The following is a 17,713-nucleotide window of genomic DNA, read 5'->3' as shown; positions in this document are numbered from 1 at the left end:
GGCAATTTGCATATACTCCAGAATGTTATAAAGAGTTATCAGCTTAACAGCAATTACTTGCAAAGTCAATATTTGCCTAGAAAATGAACTTTGTCCTCCAAAACACATTTCAACATCATTGCAGCCCTGCCTTAAAAGGACCAGCTAACATCGTTTCAGTGATTGCTCCATTAACACAGGTGCGGGTGTTGATGAGGACAGGGCTGGAGATCAATCTGTCATGATTAAGTAAGAATGACACCACTGGACACTTTAAAAGGAGGCTGGTGCTTGGCATCATTGTTTCTCTTCTGTTAACCATGGTTATCTCTAAAGAAACACGTGCAGTCATCATTGCACTGCACAAAAATGGCCTAACAGGGAAGAGTATCGCAGCTAGAAAGATTGCACCTCAGTCAACAATCTATCGCATCATCAAGAACTTCAAGGAGAGAGGTTCCCTTGTTGCCAAAAAGGCTCCAGGGCGCCCAAGAAAGACCAGCAAGCGCCAGGACCGTCTCTTAAAAGTGTTTCAGCTGCGGGATCGGGCTACCAGCAGTGCAGAGCTTGCTCAGGAATGGCAACAGGCAGGTGTGAGTGCATCTGCACGCACTGTGAGGCGGAGACTCTTGGAGCAAGGCCTGGTCTCAAGGAGGGCAGCAAAGAAGCCACTTCTCTCCAGGAAAAACATCATGGACAGACTGATATTCTGCAAGAGGTACAGGGAGTGGACTGCTGAGGACTGGGGTAAAGTCATTTTCTCTGATGAATTCCCTTTTCAATTGTTTGGGACATCTGGAAAATGGCTTATTCAGAGAAGACCAGGTGAGCGCTACCACCAGTCTTGTCTCATGCCAACTGTCAAGCATCCTGAAACCATTCATGTGTGGGGTTGCTTCTCAGCCAAGGGAATGGGCTCTCTCTCAGTCTTGCCTAAAAACACAGCCATGAATAAAGAATGGTACCAGAATGTCCTCCAAGAGCAACTTCTCCCAACCATCCAAGAGCAGTTTGGCGATCAACAATGCCTTTTTCAACATGATGGAGCACCTTGCCATAAAGCAAAGGTGATAACTAAATGGCTCAGGGAATAAAACAGAGATTTTGGGACCATGGCCTGGAAACTCCCCAGATCTTAATCCCATTGAGAACTTGTGGTCAATCATCAAGAGACGGGTGGACAAACAAAAACCTTCAAATTCAGACAAAATAAAAGCATTGATTTTGCAAGAATGGACTGCTATCAGTAAAGATATGATCCAGAAGTTGATTGGGAGCATGCCAGGGAGAATTGCTGAGGTCCTGAAGAAGAAGGGTCAACACTGCAAATATTGATTTGCTGCATTAACTCATTCTGTCAGTATAACCTTTTGCTTCTCATAATATGATTGCAATTATATTTCTGTATGTGATAAAAACATCTGACAAACACACATAAAAACCAGAGGCCAGCAGATCATGTGAAAATATAATATTTGTGTCATTCTCAAAACTTTTGGCCATGACTGTATACTGGAGCATTATAAATGGGGCAGACCAGACACTGGAGCAGCATCTATGGGGCACATGATACACTGGAGCATTAGAAATGGGGCCCATTATATTTGAAGCCTTATTAGGGCCCATCATACACTGGAGCATCATCCATGAGGCCCATCATATACTGTAGCATTATGTGGAGCTCATCATATGCTGTATGGAACATTATATGTGACCAATTATTCTGTATGGAGAAATATATGGGGCTCATTATTCTGTATGGCGCACAATGTGGTGGCCATAATACTGTATGGAGTAATATACTGTCCTTTTTTTGAGCTATTGTACAATTTAAAATAGATCAGTCATGTCATGTAAGCAGTGAAGTATTTGTCATTGTATTATACCTATATTTCTGTGCCGTATCAGAGCATCATGAGTTGTGGTATGTGTTAAAGGGGCACTCTGACACTCTTTGGCCCAGGGCACACTAAAACCTGGAGCCAGCCCTTCCCCCCCACAACTTTAGCCAAATAACCCCCAGTTTTCAATGCCTAACTATTATTATGAAGTAAATTCATGTTGACAAGTTTAAGTAATAAGAATTGATGTTTTTGGCATTGAAATGGGCACTGTAGGAGTGTTTACTGTCCTCCACTCCCTGCCAACTTTGCTTCCCCATTGACTTGCATTGGGTTTCGTGTTTCAGTCGGCCTCCGACTTTTCCCTATAGTCGGCCGATTTCGTTCGACCCGAGTTTTGCGAAAGTCGGGTTTCATAAAACCCGACTCTACCCTAAAAAAGGCAAAGTCGCTCATCTCTAATATTTAAAAAAAATCTACTCTATCCACAGGACAATAGTCCGTCAGAGTCTTCTTACAATGGACACTGTTCCCCCAGACCTTTGAGATGTATTCTTTTTTCTAATTGACTGGTAGACAATGCTGAGCTCAAAAGCTACAGTAAATTTAAGCTTCGTTCTACACATTATTGTTGGATTAAAGGGATGTGACAAAGTCACTGGCAAGATGCTGGAGGCGAGATACATTTCATTGAGGTTAATGGCTTCACTGATGTGAAACTCAGGAGTTTTCCTTCAGCACAGTAAAGGGGGTTTTACACATAGCGATATCGCTAGCAATATAGCTAAAACGTCACTGATTTTGTGACGTTATAGCAATATTGCTAGCGATATCGCTATGTGTGATATTTATCTCCAACCGGCTCCCCCGCTGGCTGTCGCTGATCGCGCGAGAATGTCCGGCTCCATTTCTCGTCGTCCGCTTCCTGCTGGGCTTACTGCTGTGTGAGACGAGCGACGTGTGGAGGCGGGCGGGAGGACATCAGGATCGCTGTGTGTGAAAGGTGGGTATCGTGCGCTGCGTCACTGCTACATCGCTGTGAGATCTTTCTGTGTGAAAGCTCACTAGCGACCATTTAGCGATGCACCAGCGATCCTGGCCGGGTCATATCGCTGGTCGGATCGCTGGGGCATCGCTAAATGTAAAAGGGCCTTAAGTGTTGCAAGAGGTTAACAGCCAATTTGTGAAAGGGCTGGGTTTTTTGTGGACAACTATTGAGTGAATAGGAGGTTGTCCACCTTATCTTCACCCCAAGGTGTGGTCTGGGCTTAAATAGTTGGCCTCCAGAGGCAGTCAGTGTTCAGCATGTGTGGAGAGAGTAGCTCCAGGAAAGTTCTTATGTTGGTGCTAAACTGAATCAGGAGGTTTTGCTGACCCTGAGCAGGGCGGATCCCTGCAGCTAAAGAGACTGTGAGATACCATTTTATTTTGCTTTTGCCATTTTGCCCAAAGGGCTGTGTTTATTTTTATGTCACGTTGGTTTATGCTGCATACATAATAAACCATCTGAAGATTTAAAGAGACAGTGTGCCTGTGTCTACCTCAGTGTTCAGCCGAGTGAGCCGATCTGCCACAGGGGACTTTAAAACAAAAGGTATGTAGTTGGTCACAAAGGCAACTACCTGTCTTTTGTACACGGCGCCAGTCATTGACTGCTCCTACCAGAGATTCAGCTGCTCCCTGTCAACAGAGCAGACGTTTCTCTTCCTGTAGACAGAGCGGGACTACTGGCATCATGCTGATAGACAGCTGGCTTCCCCAATTAGGCAGCGAAGAGTCTGCTGTCAATCAGCATGACACCAGTAGTCCCACCCTGTCAACAGGAAAAGAAACTGCTGCTCTGCTGACAGGTAAGGTCAGAGGAAGTCTGTGAGAGTTCTCTGCTGGCAGAGAATGGTGCTGGGCACAACGGGCAGGTGGGTAGCAACTACCTGCCTGATAGTGCTTAGGCACTTTATTTTTTTAGTCCCCGATATCCCCTTAAATGATAACAGTAGAGTATGTTCTCCTGATAAACCTACACATGTGGTCAAAATTGTTGGTACCCCTTTTTTAATGACAGAAAAACCCAAAATGGTGACAGAAATAACTTGAATCTGACAAAAGTAATAATAAATCAAAGATCTATCTATGAAAATTATCTATGATCAAAGATCTATCTATGAAAATTAACAAATGAAAGTCAGACATTGCTTTTCAGCCATGCTGAAATTTTAAAAAATAAAAATAAAACTCATGAAACAGGCCTGGACAGAAATGGTGGTACCCCTTAAAATAACGTGAGAAAAGGGACATGTTAACCCCTTTACACCCAAGGGTGGTTTGCACGTTAATGCCCAGGCCAATTGTTACAATTCTGACCACTGTCCCTTTATGAGGTAATAACTCTGGAATGCTTCCATGGATCCTGGTGATTCTGACATTGTTTTCTCGTGACATATTGTACTTCATGTCAGTGGTAAAATTTAATTGATATAACTTGCGTTTATTTTTGAAAAAACGGAAATTTGGCAAAAATTTTGCAATTTTCCAAATTTGAATTTTTATGCCCTTAAATCACAGATATGACACCCAAAAAACTTAATAAGTAACATATCCCACATGTTTATTTTACATCAGCACAATTTTGGAACCAATTTTTTTTTTTGTTAGGAAGTTATAAGGGTTAAAAGTTGACCAGCGATTTCTCCTTTTTACAACACCATTTTATTTTTAGGGACCACACCACATTTGAAGTCAATTTGAGGGGTCTATATGATAGAAAATACCCAAAAGTGACACCATTCTAAAAACTGCACTCCTCAAGGTGCTCAAAACCACATTCAAGAAGTTTATTAACCCTTCAGGTGCTTCACAGGAATTTTTTGAATGTTTAAAAAAAAAAATGAACATTTAACTTTTTTTCACAAAAAAAAATAATTCAGGTCCAATTTTTTTATTTTACCAAGGATAACAGGAGAAATTAGACTGCAAAAGTTATTGTGCAATTTGTCCTGAGTACGCTGACACATGATATGTGGGGGGAACCACTGTTTGGGCGCATGGCAGAGCTCGGAAGGGAACAAGCGCCGTTTGACTTTTTCAACGCAAAATTGGCTGGAATTGAGATCGGGCGCCATGTCACGTTTGGAGAGCCCCTGATGTGCCTAAACAGTGGAAACCCCCCACAAGTGACCCCATGTTGAAAACTAGACCCCCAAGGAACTTATCTAGATGTGTGGTGAGAACTTTGAACCCCTAGGGGCTTCACAGAAGTTTATAACATACAGCCGTACAATTAAAAAATCATATTTCTTCCACAAAAATGATCTTTTCACCCCCAATTTTTATTTTTCCAAGGGAAACTGGACCCCAAAAGTTATTGTCCAATTTGTCCTGAGTACTCTGATACCCCATATGTGGGGGTAAACCACTATTTCAGCGCATGGCAGAGCTCGGAAGGGAAGCAGCGGCATTTGACTTTTTTGGCTGGAATTGAGATTAAACACTATGTTGCATTTGTAGAGCCCCTGATGTGCCCAAACAGTGGAAACCCCCAATTCTAACTCCAACCCTAACTCTAACACACCCCTAACCCTAATCTCAGCCCTAGACCTAACCTTAGCCCTAGCCCTATTGCTAACCCTAGCCCTAACCCTAAACATAACCCTAACCCTAATGGGAAAATGGAAATAAATACATTTTTTTTAAATTTTATTATTTATCCCTAACTAAGGGAGTAATAAAGGGGGGTTTGGGTTACTATTTATGGCGGGTTTTTATGTTTGGTAGCTGTCACACGCTAAAAGACGCTTTTTATTGTAAAAATAGTTTTTGCATCACATTTTGAGAGCTATAATTTTTCCATATTTTGAACCACCAAGTCATGTGGGGTCTTATTTTTTGCGGGACGAGTTGACGTTTTTATTGGTACTATCTTCGGGCACGTGACATTTTTTGATCGCTTTTTATTCCAATTTTTGGTATGCAGAATGAACAAAAACCAGCATTTCATGAATTTCTTTTGGGGGGGTGCACCGTTCCGCGTATGGTAAAATTGATAAAGTGGTTTTATTCTTCGGATCAGTACGATTACAGCGATACCTCATTTATGTCTTTTTTTACGTTTTGTCGCTTTTATGCAATGAAAACAATTTTATAAAAAATCATTATTTTTGCATAGCTTTATTCTGTGAGCTATAACTTTTTTATTTTTTCGCTGATGACGCTGTGTGGTGGCTCGTTTTTTGCGGGAGAAGAAGACGTTTTCAGTGGTACCATGGTTATTTATATCCGTCTTTTTGATCGCATGTTATACCACTTTTTGTTCGGCAGTATGATAATAAAGCATTGTTTCTTGCTTTGTTTTTTTTAAGGGGTTCAGTAAAGGGGTTAACTAGTGGGATAGTTTTATAGCGTGGGTCGTTACAGACGCGGTACTACTAAATGTGTATTATTTTTATTTAGAAAAAAAAGAATTTATTAGGGAATATTTTTTTTTTAATTTATTTTGTGATTTTTAAAATTATTTTTACACTTTTTTTTCTTTACTTTATTATATTGTCCCAAGGGGGACATCATTGTCCGATCTGACACTTAGAACAGCACTGTGTCAGATCAGCGATCTGACAGGCGCTGCTGTAGGCTTCCTTCTGCCTGCTCTAAGCAGGTAGTGAGGAAGACGCCTCCCTGCAGGACCCTGAAGGCCCCCGCGGCCATATTAGATCTGGGGGCCTGCAGGGAGGAGGACTCTCGGAGCGACGCAGCATATCGCGTCGCTCCGGGGGTTGCAGGGAAGCACGGAGGGAGCCCCCTCCCTGCGCGCTTCTCTCCTTTACCCCCGGTACACTGTGATCATGTTTGATCGCAGTGTGCCAGTGTGCCGGGGGCGGTCCGTGACCGCCCCTGACACAAAGTGCCAGGTGTCAGCTGTGATAATCAGCTGACACCCGGCCGCGATCAGCTGCGCTCCCTCCGTGAGCGCCACTGATCGCGTGTGACGTAATATTCCGTCCTTGGGACTTAGGTCCCAGGTCACATGGACGGAATATTACGTCCAATGTAGGAAAGGGGTTAAATCAAGGTGTGTCCACTAATTAGGATCACAGGTGTCTACAGTCTTGGAATCAGTGAGTGGGCCTGTATAGAGGGCTACAGATACTAACTGTGCTGTTTGGTGACATGTATCAGACTCAACATGGATGAGAGGAAGCGAAGGAAAGAGTTGTCTCAGGAGATTAGAAAGAAAATGATAGACAAACATGTTATAGGTAAAAGTTATAAGACCATCTCCAAGCAGCTTGATGTTCCTGTGACTACAGTTGCACATATTATTCAGAAATGTAAGCTCCATGGAACTGTAGCCAACCTCCCTGAATGTGGCCGCAGGAGGAAAATTGATGACAAATCAAAGAAACGGATAATACGAATGGTAACAATAGAGCCTCCAAAAACTTCTAAACAGATTAAAGGTGAACTTCAAGCTAAAGGAACATCAGTGTCAGATCGCACCATCTGTCATTGTATGAGCCAAAGTGGACTTCATGGGAGACGACCGAGGAGTCAACATTTTTGAAAAAAAAATCATAAAAAAAGCCAGACTGGAATATGCCAAACTACATGTTGACAAGCCACAAAGCGTCTGCGAGAATGTCTTATGAACAGATGAGACAAAAATGGAACTTTTTGGTAAGGCACATCAGCTCTATGTTCACAGATGGAAAAATGAAGCATATCAAGGAAAGAATACTGTCCCTACTATGAAACATGGAGGAGGCTATGTAATGTTTTGGGGCTGCTTTGCTGCATCTGGCACAGGGTGTCTAGAATCTGTGCAGGGTACAATGAAATCTCAAGCCTATCAAGGGATTCTAGAGAGAAATGTACTGCCAAGTGTCAGAAAGCTTGGTCTCAGTCACAGGCCCTGGTCTTGCAACAGGATAATGACCCAAAACACACAGCTAAAAACACGCAAGAATGGCTAAGAGGAAAACATTGGACTATTCTGAAGTGGCCTTCTATGAGCTCTGACCTAAATCCTATTGAGCATCTTTGGAAAAAGCTGAAACATGCCATCTGGAAAATGCAACCTTCAAAACACGAGACAACTGGAGCAGTTTGCTCTTGAGGAGTGGGTCAAAATACCTGTCGAGAGGTGCAGAAGTCTCATTGACAGTTACAGGAATCGTTTGAGAGCAGTGATTACCTCAAAAAGTTGTGCAGCAAAATATTAAGTTAGGGGACCATCATTTCTATCCAGGCCTATTTCATGAGTTTGAATTTGTTTTACATTCTGTGGAAGCATGGTTGAAAAGCAATGTATGACTTTCATTACTTCATTTTCATATATTTTTTATTTATTACTTTTGTCATATTCAAGTTATTTCTGTGACCATTGTGGGTTTTTCCTGTCATTAAATGAGGGGTACCAACAACTTTGACCACGTGTGCACTTAGGAGAAATGCGTCAAGATTTATAACTACTTGTATGCTGAATGACATCATATTGATTCACTCTGTTGGATGAATTGAAATCTATAGGGATTTATACACAATTATAGTTAAGTTGCTATCTGTGTTTTCCAACTATATTGCTGGGAGTTCCCTATTGGTTTATTGCCATGTCACTAACCACTGAGCATGTTTATTAAGGAAATTTTTTTTTTCCAATCTAGTATCGTGACACAATATTTATATTGCTTTATTGGTATGTGTTTATGCTTATTTGGTTTAATTTTAATATCTTACATACACTAAACGAACTGAGCTCTATAACTACCTGTAGTTATCTGTTATATTTATTCCTTTGCTGAATATAGGGCCTTATATGGTCAGTAAGTGATAGCCGATGGTGAGCAAGGGTGCCAATTGCGTTTAACTTAGAGTGCCAACCTCCGAGGCAAGGAAGGGACCCACTAGTAAGGGAATAGGGTATCTGTAGTCCACTTCACTGAGTAAAGAATCTGAGTAGGAAATGACCTGAAGGCGTCTATATTTTAACTTTTCTTATATATACTGTTTATAGTGAGCATAACAGGTTATAATGTATTATTTGTACCCTTCATACACAAGTGTTTAGTTGGTTAATCCAGTATATTTTTTATTGTACCTATTTATATTATTTTCTGATGATACTAACTTAACAGGAGTTAACGGGAAAGGAAAAGTTATTCCTGAAAAATCCCTTAAATCCAAAGTCTTCATCTGATATGGATGATCTTCCATGACAAATCAAATATTGAAATCTTATTTTAATATTTTAATATTTTAATACAGAAACTTCAATGTCATGAACTGGATTCTTTGAGAGCTAGGGGTCTGCTGAAGGCAAACATGTAATAGTGGCACAGAGCATTGGGGTTTGGCTCTATGTAAGGACCATTGTAAAGTTCTCTTATTGGTTTTGAAGTATTTTAAATATGAAATGATTAGGACCTTTTTTTCTATGTTTTCAGAGAGGAAGAGAAACTCGGCTGATGACCTTGGAACACCAGGGAGGAGGACGGCGGATCCTTATTGTCTGGTACGTTCTTTTAGTACCTGCTAGTTATCCTGGGTCAGGGTTATTGCTGACCACAGATAAATTGTGCCTTGCAGCGCTGGAGTCCTGGGTTTGAATCCCACCAAGAACAACATCTGCAAGGAGTTTGTATGTTCTCCCCGTGTTTGCGTGGGTTTCCGCCCACATTCCAAAGACATACTGATAGGGAATTTAGATTGTGAGCCCCATCAGGGACAGTGATAATAATGTGGGCAAACTCTAAAGCACTGCGGAATATGTTAGCGCTATATAAAAATAAATATTATTTATTAACACAAGCCGGCTCACTCAGTTCCTTATGTTGAGACTGGAGAGCCAGGACATTCACCCTTGCAGTTCAGTGGGTGATATCACAAGATAGAAAAGTGTTGCCGAGCTTCTGGTGTAGCACATGACTAAAGGTACTGTCACACTAAGCGATATCGTTAGCAATATCGCTATAACTTGTGACGTTATAGAGATATTGCTAGCGATATCGCTGTGTCTGATACTTACCTACTACTCACTCCCCCGCTGGTTATCGCTGATCGCGTGAGAACGTCCTGGACCGCTAATCGTCGTCAGCTTCCTGCGGCGCTTCCTGTGGAGAGACGAGCGTGGAGCCGGGCGGGAGGACGCAGGATCGCCTAGTGTGACAGGTAAGTAGCGACCCCCATCCCCAGCGATGTCGCTGGTGAGATCTGCCTGTGTGGCAGCTCACTAGCGACCACTTAGCGATGCACCAGCGATCCTGACCGCGTCCTATCGCTGGTCGGGATCGCTGGTGCATCGCTAAGTGTGACTGTACCTTAAGAAAGTAGGTTGTGTCCAAAACGCGTTTTTCATTTTTTTTTTATTAAGGAACTTACCGTAGTTTGCCTTTTATCTTGAATATAAGAAAATGTGAATATGTTTAGTCGCTGCAGGAAGCTGAACCCTTTTATATTCGTGAAACGTGACACATTCATGTAAGTGCTGTCCAATAAACAGGAATTCCTAAATCAGTTTAGTTATTGCCATCTTAAAGAGAACCTCTGACAATGTACAATGTTTGACGAGGCTGAAGTTAAAGGGAATCTGTCACCCCTTTTTCGGCCTATAAGCTGCGGCCACTGCCATCAGGGGCTTATCTACAGCATTCTGCATTGCTGTAGATAAGCCCCCGATGAAACCTAAAAGATAAGAAAAACACGTTAGATTATACTCACCAGGGGGCGGAGTCGGGTGCAATGGGTGTCGCGGTCCGGTGCCTCCCATCTTCATACGATGATGTCCTCCTCCTTGCTTCTCCCTCGGCTCCTGTGCAGGCGTACTTTATCTGCCCTTTTGAGGGCAGAGTAAAGTACTGCAATGCGCATGTACCGGGAAAGGTCAGAGAAGTCCGACGCCTGCGCACTGCAGTACTCTGCTCTGCCCTCAACAGGGCAGATAAAGTACGCCAGCGCAGGAGCCGAGGGAGAAGTAAAGAGGAGGACATCATCGCTAGAAGATGGGAGGCGCCGGACCGGACGCCAGGGTGAGTATAATCTAACTCATTTTTCTTATCTTTCAGGTTACATCGGGGGCTTATCTACAGCACCCTGATGGCGTGTCCGCAGCTAATAGGCCGAAAATGGGGTGACAGACTCCCTTTAACTTCAGCCTCGTCAATGTTCTAGCAAAACAATACAAAAAGGTAGAATGAAATTAAACTATTAATCAGAGGGACATGAAATGTGAGCCATTCCCATATAATGTAATGGGAGATCTGACTGCATTGTTTGTTCAGATTGTGATGAAGGGCCTCCTTTTGGAAGTGCATTGAGCAGCAGGGTGGTGTGCTGGTAAAAGGGAAAAAATAAAAATCTCTTTTAAATCTTCTGCCTGAGCGAGTGTGAACAAGCTGAGTGTGACCTGAGTGTAAGTGCGAACTGTGGTAAGTGTGTGACTTGTGATTCAGTGACTTTGGATTCAGGGAGTTTCCAAGGGAGGTATTACTGAATTGCTGTTATTTTTTATTAATACTTTTTATTTATTTTTGCTTATCATTTTGTCTGGTGCAATCCCCATTAGGATGTGCCCCACTATTGCCAATGCCATCCAGTGCACGTCTTGCCGCATGTATGAAATCCTTGAACAGCCGGTCGAGGGTGCATACTGCTGTGCGAGATGTGAGCAAATTGTGCATTTGGAAGCCCAGATACTGGATCTAAATGTGCGGCTGGCAACACTGAGATCCATAGACAATATGGAAAGGAGTCTTCTGCTCACTGAGCAGATGCTCAATGGGATAGATGAGGGGGGATGCTAGGTTGGAGCTGCAGGACAATGAAGCAGTTAGCTGGGTGACAGTTAGAAGGTGGGGTAGAGGGAAGAGCACCAGGGAGGCTAGTCCTGATCTGGCACACCCCAATAAGTTTGCTAAGTTGGCAGATGAGGGGAGTGTTAATGCTGCAGCAAGGCATGTCCTCTGAAAGCCGGAAGAGTGTCTGCTCCAGTAAGGGGGGAAATAGGAGAGCAGGACAGGCCAGACAGGTTCTGGTAGTGGGAGACTCAATTATTAGGGGAACAGATAGGGCAATCTGTCACAAAGACAGGGATCGTCGAACGGTGTGCTGCCTACCTGGCGCTCGAGTCTGACACATCGCTGATCGGGTTGACAGATTACTGGGAGGGGCTGGTGAGGATCCAGCGGTCATGGTGCACATTGGCACAAATGACAAAGTTAAAGGTAGGTGGAAGGTCCTTAAAGATGATTTCAGGGAATTAGGCTGTAAGCTTAAAGCAAGGACCTCCAAGGTAGTATTTGCGGAAATACTTCCTGTACCACGTGCCACGCCAGAGAGGCAAAGGGAGAATAGGGAGGTTAATAAGTGGCTCAGGAATTGGTGTAGGAAGGAGGGGTTTGGGTTCCTGCAGAACTGGGCCGACTTCTCAGTTGGCTACAGGTTATACGCTAGGGATGGGCTGCACCTCAATAGGGAGGGTGCAGCTGTCCTGGCGGAGAAAATGGCTAGAAGGTTGGAGGAGTGTTTAAACTAGGGATGGGGGGAGGGTATTCCTTTTATAGGAGGGGAAGACAGTGCAGATAGAGACTTGGGCACAAATAATGAAATTGGGGGTGGGGGTGGCATGGGGGGGTGGGGTTAGAACAGTTAACAATTTAAGAAAGAATAGAGGTACATAGAGATACATAAAGTGCATGTATAGTAATGCAAGAAGCCTCGCCAACAAAATGGAGGAATTGGAGTTAATGTTGTTGGAACATAATCATGACATGGTGGGGATATCTGAGACATGGCTGGACGAGAGCCATGACTGGGCAGTTAATTTACAGGGCTATAGTCTGTTCAGAAATGACCGTACAAATAAGCGAGGGGGAGGCATGTGTTTATATGTAAAATCATCCTTAGCACCCATCCTTCGTGATAATATATATGAATCTAATGAAAATGTAGAGTCCCTGTGGGTAGAGATAGGTGGAGGCGGGAAAAATAAATTACTGATAGGGGTTTGTTATAAGTCTCCAAAAATAATGGAAACAACAGAGAATATCCTCATAAAGCAAATAGATAAAGCTGCGACTCAGGGAGAAGTCATTATTATGGGGGACTTCAACTACCCTGAAATACATTGGGGAACAGTTCCAGCAAAGTTAATAGGTTTTTGACAACTATAAGAGACAATTACCTTTCACAACTGCTTCAGGACCCAACAAGAGGGGGGGCACTGCTAGACCTAATATTAACCAACAGGCCAGACCGCATATCAAATGTAAGGGTTGAGGGTCACTTGGGTAATAGTGATCACAAATGAATAAGTTTTCATGTATCCTTTAATAAGATGTGTAGTAGAGGAGTTACAAGGACACTAAACTTCAGGAAGGCAAATTTCCAACGGATGAGAGATGATCTTGGTGCAATTAACTAGGACGATATCCTGAGACATAAAAATACACAGAGAAAATGGGACACGTTTATTAGCATCCTGAATAGGACCTGTGCACAATATATACCATATGGGAATAAACATGTTAGAAATAGGAGGAAACCACTATGGCTAAATAGAGCTGTAAGGGGCGCAATAAGTGACAAAAACAAAGCATTTAGAGAATTAAAGCAAGTAAGTAGTGATGAGGCACTAAATAAATACAGAAGATTAAATAAATTCTGTAAAAAGCAAATCAAGACAGCAAACATTGAGACAGAGATATTCATTGCCAGAGAAAGTAAAAATAATCCCAAAATATTCTTTAACTACATAAATAGTAAGAAGCTAAAAAATGATAGTGTTGGCCCCCTTAAAAATAGTCTGGGTGAAATGGTGGATGAGGATGAGGAAAAAGCCAATATGCTAAATGACTTTTTTTCAACAGTATTTACACAAGAAAATCCAATGATGGATAACATGATCAGGGATAAAAATCCTCCATTAAATGTCACCTGCTTAACCGAGCAGGAAGAATGGCGGCGTCTAAGAATCACTAAAATTGACAAATGCCCGGATGGGATACACCCTGGAGTACTGCAGGAATTAAGCACAGTTATAGATAGACCATTATTTTTAATCTTTAAAGATTCCATAATAACAGGGTCTGTACCACAGGACTGGGGTATAGCAAATGTGGTGCCAATATTCAAAAAGGGGACAAAAACTGAACTTGGAAATTATAGGCCAGTACGTTTAACCTCAACTGTGGGTAAAATCCTGAAGGGTTTTCTAAGAGATACTATACTGGAGTATCTGAAGAAGAATAACCTCATGACCCAATATCAACATGGGTTTACAAGGGACCGTTCCTGTCAGACTAATCTGATAAGCTTTTATGAAGAGGTAAGTTCAGGACTGGACCAAGGGAATGCAGTGGACGTGGTGTACATGGACGTTTCAAAAGCTTTTGATACGGTGCCACACAAAAGGTTGATGCATAAAATGAGAAACAATGGGGATAGGGGAAAATATGTGTAGGTGGGTTAAGAGCTGGCTCAGGGATAGGAAACAAAGGGTGGTTATTAATGGAGCACACTCGGACTGGGTCACGGTTAGCAGTGGGGTACCACAGGGGTCAGTTTTGGGCCTGCTTCTTTTTAACATATTTATTAATGACCTTGTAGGGGGCATAGCGAGTAGAATTTCAATATTTGCAGATAACACTAAACTCTGCAGGGTAATCAATACAGAGGAGAACAATTTTATATTACAGGAGGATTTATGTAAACTAGAAGCTTGGGCTGATAAATGGCAAATGAGCTTTAATGGGGATAAATGTAAGGTCATGCACTTGGGTAGAACGAACAAGATGTATAATTATGTGCTTAATTGTAAAACACTGGCCAAAACTGTCACTGAAAAAGACCTGGGCGTATGAGTGGACGACAAACTCACATTTAGTGGCCAGTGTCAGGCAGCTGCTGCAAAGGCAAATAAAATAATGGGATGCATTAAAAGAGGCATAGATGCTCATGAGGAGAACAATTTTACCTCTATACAAGTCACTAGTGCGACCACACTTAGAATACTGTGTACAGTTCTGGTCTCCGGTGTATAAGAAATACATAGCTGAACTGGAACGGGTGCAGAGAAGAGCGACCAAGGTTATTAGGGAACTTGGGGGTCTGCAATACCAAGACAGGTTATTACACTTGGGGTTATTTAGTTTGGAGAATCGAAGGCTTAGGGGTGATCTTATTACAATGTATAAATATATGCGGGGACAATACAAAGACCTTTCTAATGATCTTTTTACTCTTAGACCTGTGACGGGGACAAGGGGGCATCCTCTACATCTGGAGGAAAGAAGGTTTAAGCATACTCACAGACGCGGATTCTTTACTGTAAGAGCAGTGAGACTATGGAACTCTCTGCCATATGATGTTGTAATGAGTGATTACCTACTAAAATTTAAGAAGGGACTGGATGCCTTTCTTGAAAAGTATAATATTACAGGGTATATACACACTAGTTTCCTTAATATTGCGTTGATCCAGGGAGCTAGTCTGATTGCCGTATTTGGAGTCGGGAAGGATTTTTTTTTGCCAATGTGAAGCTTACTGTTTGCCACATGGGTTTTTTTTTGCCTTCCTCTGGATCAACATGTTACGGCAAGTTAGGATAGGATATGGGCTGAACTAGATGGACTTAAAGTCTTCCTTCAACCTTAATAACTTTGTTACTATGTAATATAGACAACATGAAATGATGAGATATTAAACCGTGAGGATTTCTATTATTTGCAGCATTCGTAGTAATAATGTAAGACAGCAGGGTAGTTGAGAAATGGGCTGTGGACAGCAGCATAGTCTCCAGCGCCTCGATTCACTTAAGTCTAAGTTCGGGAATTGCCCATTTCAGGTTTCATTATTCTATTTTTGAATAAGGTAATTTAGGCCCTTGTCAGAGTTTTATGGAGTTTTATGAATTTGTCTAAAGGCCTGATAGTGCCATAAAGCAGCAAAACATTAAAAAGGACTTGACAAAAAAGCAAGAATTTGAGGCTAACTCAATTATTACAGCCATGTATATTTCACTAGGAAATTGCTGCTTTTCAGTAAAAGCTCGGACACCATTAATATGATTGATATGACTAGTCCATTGGGCCATTCCTCCGAGGCCTCTAGCTGACTGACAGGGCTCTCCCAACACTTAAATAGGGAGAGACCTGTCAATCTAACATACATTGTTGCAATAACAGAGTCGGCCTGTGATTCATGCTACCTGTAGTTCTGACAGTATGAGGCAGTGTCAAGTTTCCTTTAATTACCTGATAACTCCTCTGTTGCTCCAGTGCCACCACATGAACAATTAGGCCACTGATTGGCTGCAGTGGTAACTTGGGTGGACAGAATGGGATGTAAACAGAGACTGGAAAGGAGCACCAGGTAGCAGGGCTAGATTGAGAGGCAATTCATCAGGTAAGTAATAGTTTCCTTGTTATTTTATCGGTTTTTGTTGATGCCAAAAATCGCATTTCCAGCATGGACCATTTATGGTATAAGGCTGACCACCTGTGTCTCCACTTCCAGCACCTAAATACCGCTCAGTCTTTTTCTGAGTATATTTTCCATAGCGGTAGTATGGTCAGTAAAGGTCCCTATTACTGGAGATTGATGAGATGTACCGATCTGTCATTTTAAACCATTTAAGTGGAACTAAATGCTTTTCCATCCATTTTGCACACAATATGTTCCGCTGGGATCCTGAGTGATTGTTTATGAGAAGCCCAGTAATGCAGTGTGTGAGGATTAGCTTATTGAATTGTATAAAACATTGCTGTCTTAAATAAAGACAATTAGCTTTCCTTGAATATCTATGTGTGCGAAGGGAAGCTGTGTGGGATGGAGACGCATTCACATCAGAGCTCATTACACCTACTTTGTTCTCGTCATTGGCTAACACCTCTAATGCTGTAACCACAGAGGAAACGGCAGGGGTTAAAGCCAGCATGTGCTATGATGTCACAAACTGCACGCACGGTGTCCTAAACAGCACAAGCTTACCTAAAAATAATCGGCTCTAGTAATAAAAATAACAGAAATTAGCATTTATGATCTTGTTTCCTTTATACATTGTGCAATAATGCACTATATTTATGTGAAAAAGTCAGTTGTACAACAGTTAATACATTTAATGGGAAATCACTTATGCAACGATATGAGCAATATTTTACAGAAGCCAAACAGATTCAACACTTTAGACTTATGTGACATAACTGCACATATAGGGGCTTACAGTACATTTAGGTGTCTGTCCCAAAATGTGTAACTGTTCCAGAATTCCAGCATATTAATGAGGAATTCTCGTCAATCTTTACAAATAAAGGCTTCCAAGCTGTCACTTTCACGTCCCTGGTGTCACACCTCACTGTCTCCTCCATTGTGTATTCTTCGGTCACTGTCCCTGCATTCCATAGGCTTGGGGTCCATATACAGTATACAAGCCATCTGGTGGTACTAAACAATTGTCGATTGGTAAATATTTTCTGATCATTTAATTACCTGTTTACACAGAAAAACAGCACTAAATGGTTTCCAGTGGGTAATTAGTAACTAGATGTGTGCCCGATGCTATCGCATCGGGAAGGCAGTAACATCACGATGGGGGCAGCTTTGTGGTGTTGAGAGTGGCAGCCCACCCACTTCCATGCAGTCACAACCGGCAGGAAAGACTGTTTTGCAGCCTGTGCTGGAGATGGTGGGCGGCACCGCTAGAGGGTGGCCGCACCCAATCTCCAGCACAGGCCTCAAGCCGTGGTCTTTCCTGCCGGCTGTGACTGCACGGAGGTGGGTGGGAAGGCAGCGGTGGGATTCGGCGCGTGTAGTCAGGCATCCCTCTCATTACTCCCCCCTCATTACACCCTCTCATTACACCCCCTCATTATACCCCATTTATTACACCCCTCTCATTATATCCCCTCATT

The 17,713-nt window shown here is 42.4% G+C and overlaps 1 protein-coding gene across 7 annotated transcripts in view; it reads left to right on the top strand.

Moving 5' to 3' along the window:
• LOC141072599 (sphingomyelin phosphodiesterase 3-like) overlaps window positions 1-17,713 on the top strand; it is an 844,331-nt gene that overhangs the window by 448,640 nt on the left and 377,978 nt on the right. For all 7 annotated transcript variants that reach the window (XM_073559894.1, XM_073559891.1, XM_073559887.1 and 4 more), the window contains one exon: window positions 9,254-9,321. The gene's annotated coding sequence lies outside the window, so the exon portion shown is untranslated. The remainder of the gene's footprint in view (window positions 1-9,253; window positions 9,322-17,713) is intronic.

This window comes from Dendrobates tinctorius, unplaced genomic scaffold (assembly GCF_039654945.1).
Source record: "Dendrobates tinctorius isolate UK_male_01 unplaced genomic scaffold, ASM3965494v1 ptg000278l, whole genome shotgun sequence".
Lineage (NCBI taxonomy): Eukaryota > Metazoa > Chordata > Amphibia > Anura > Dendrobatidae > Dendrobates > Dendrobates tinctorius.
This window is presented reverse-complemented; position numbering and strand designations above follow the sequence as displayed.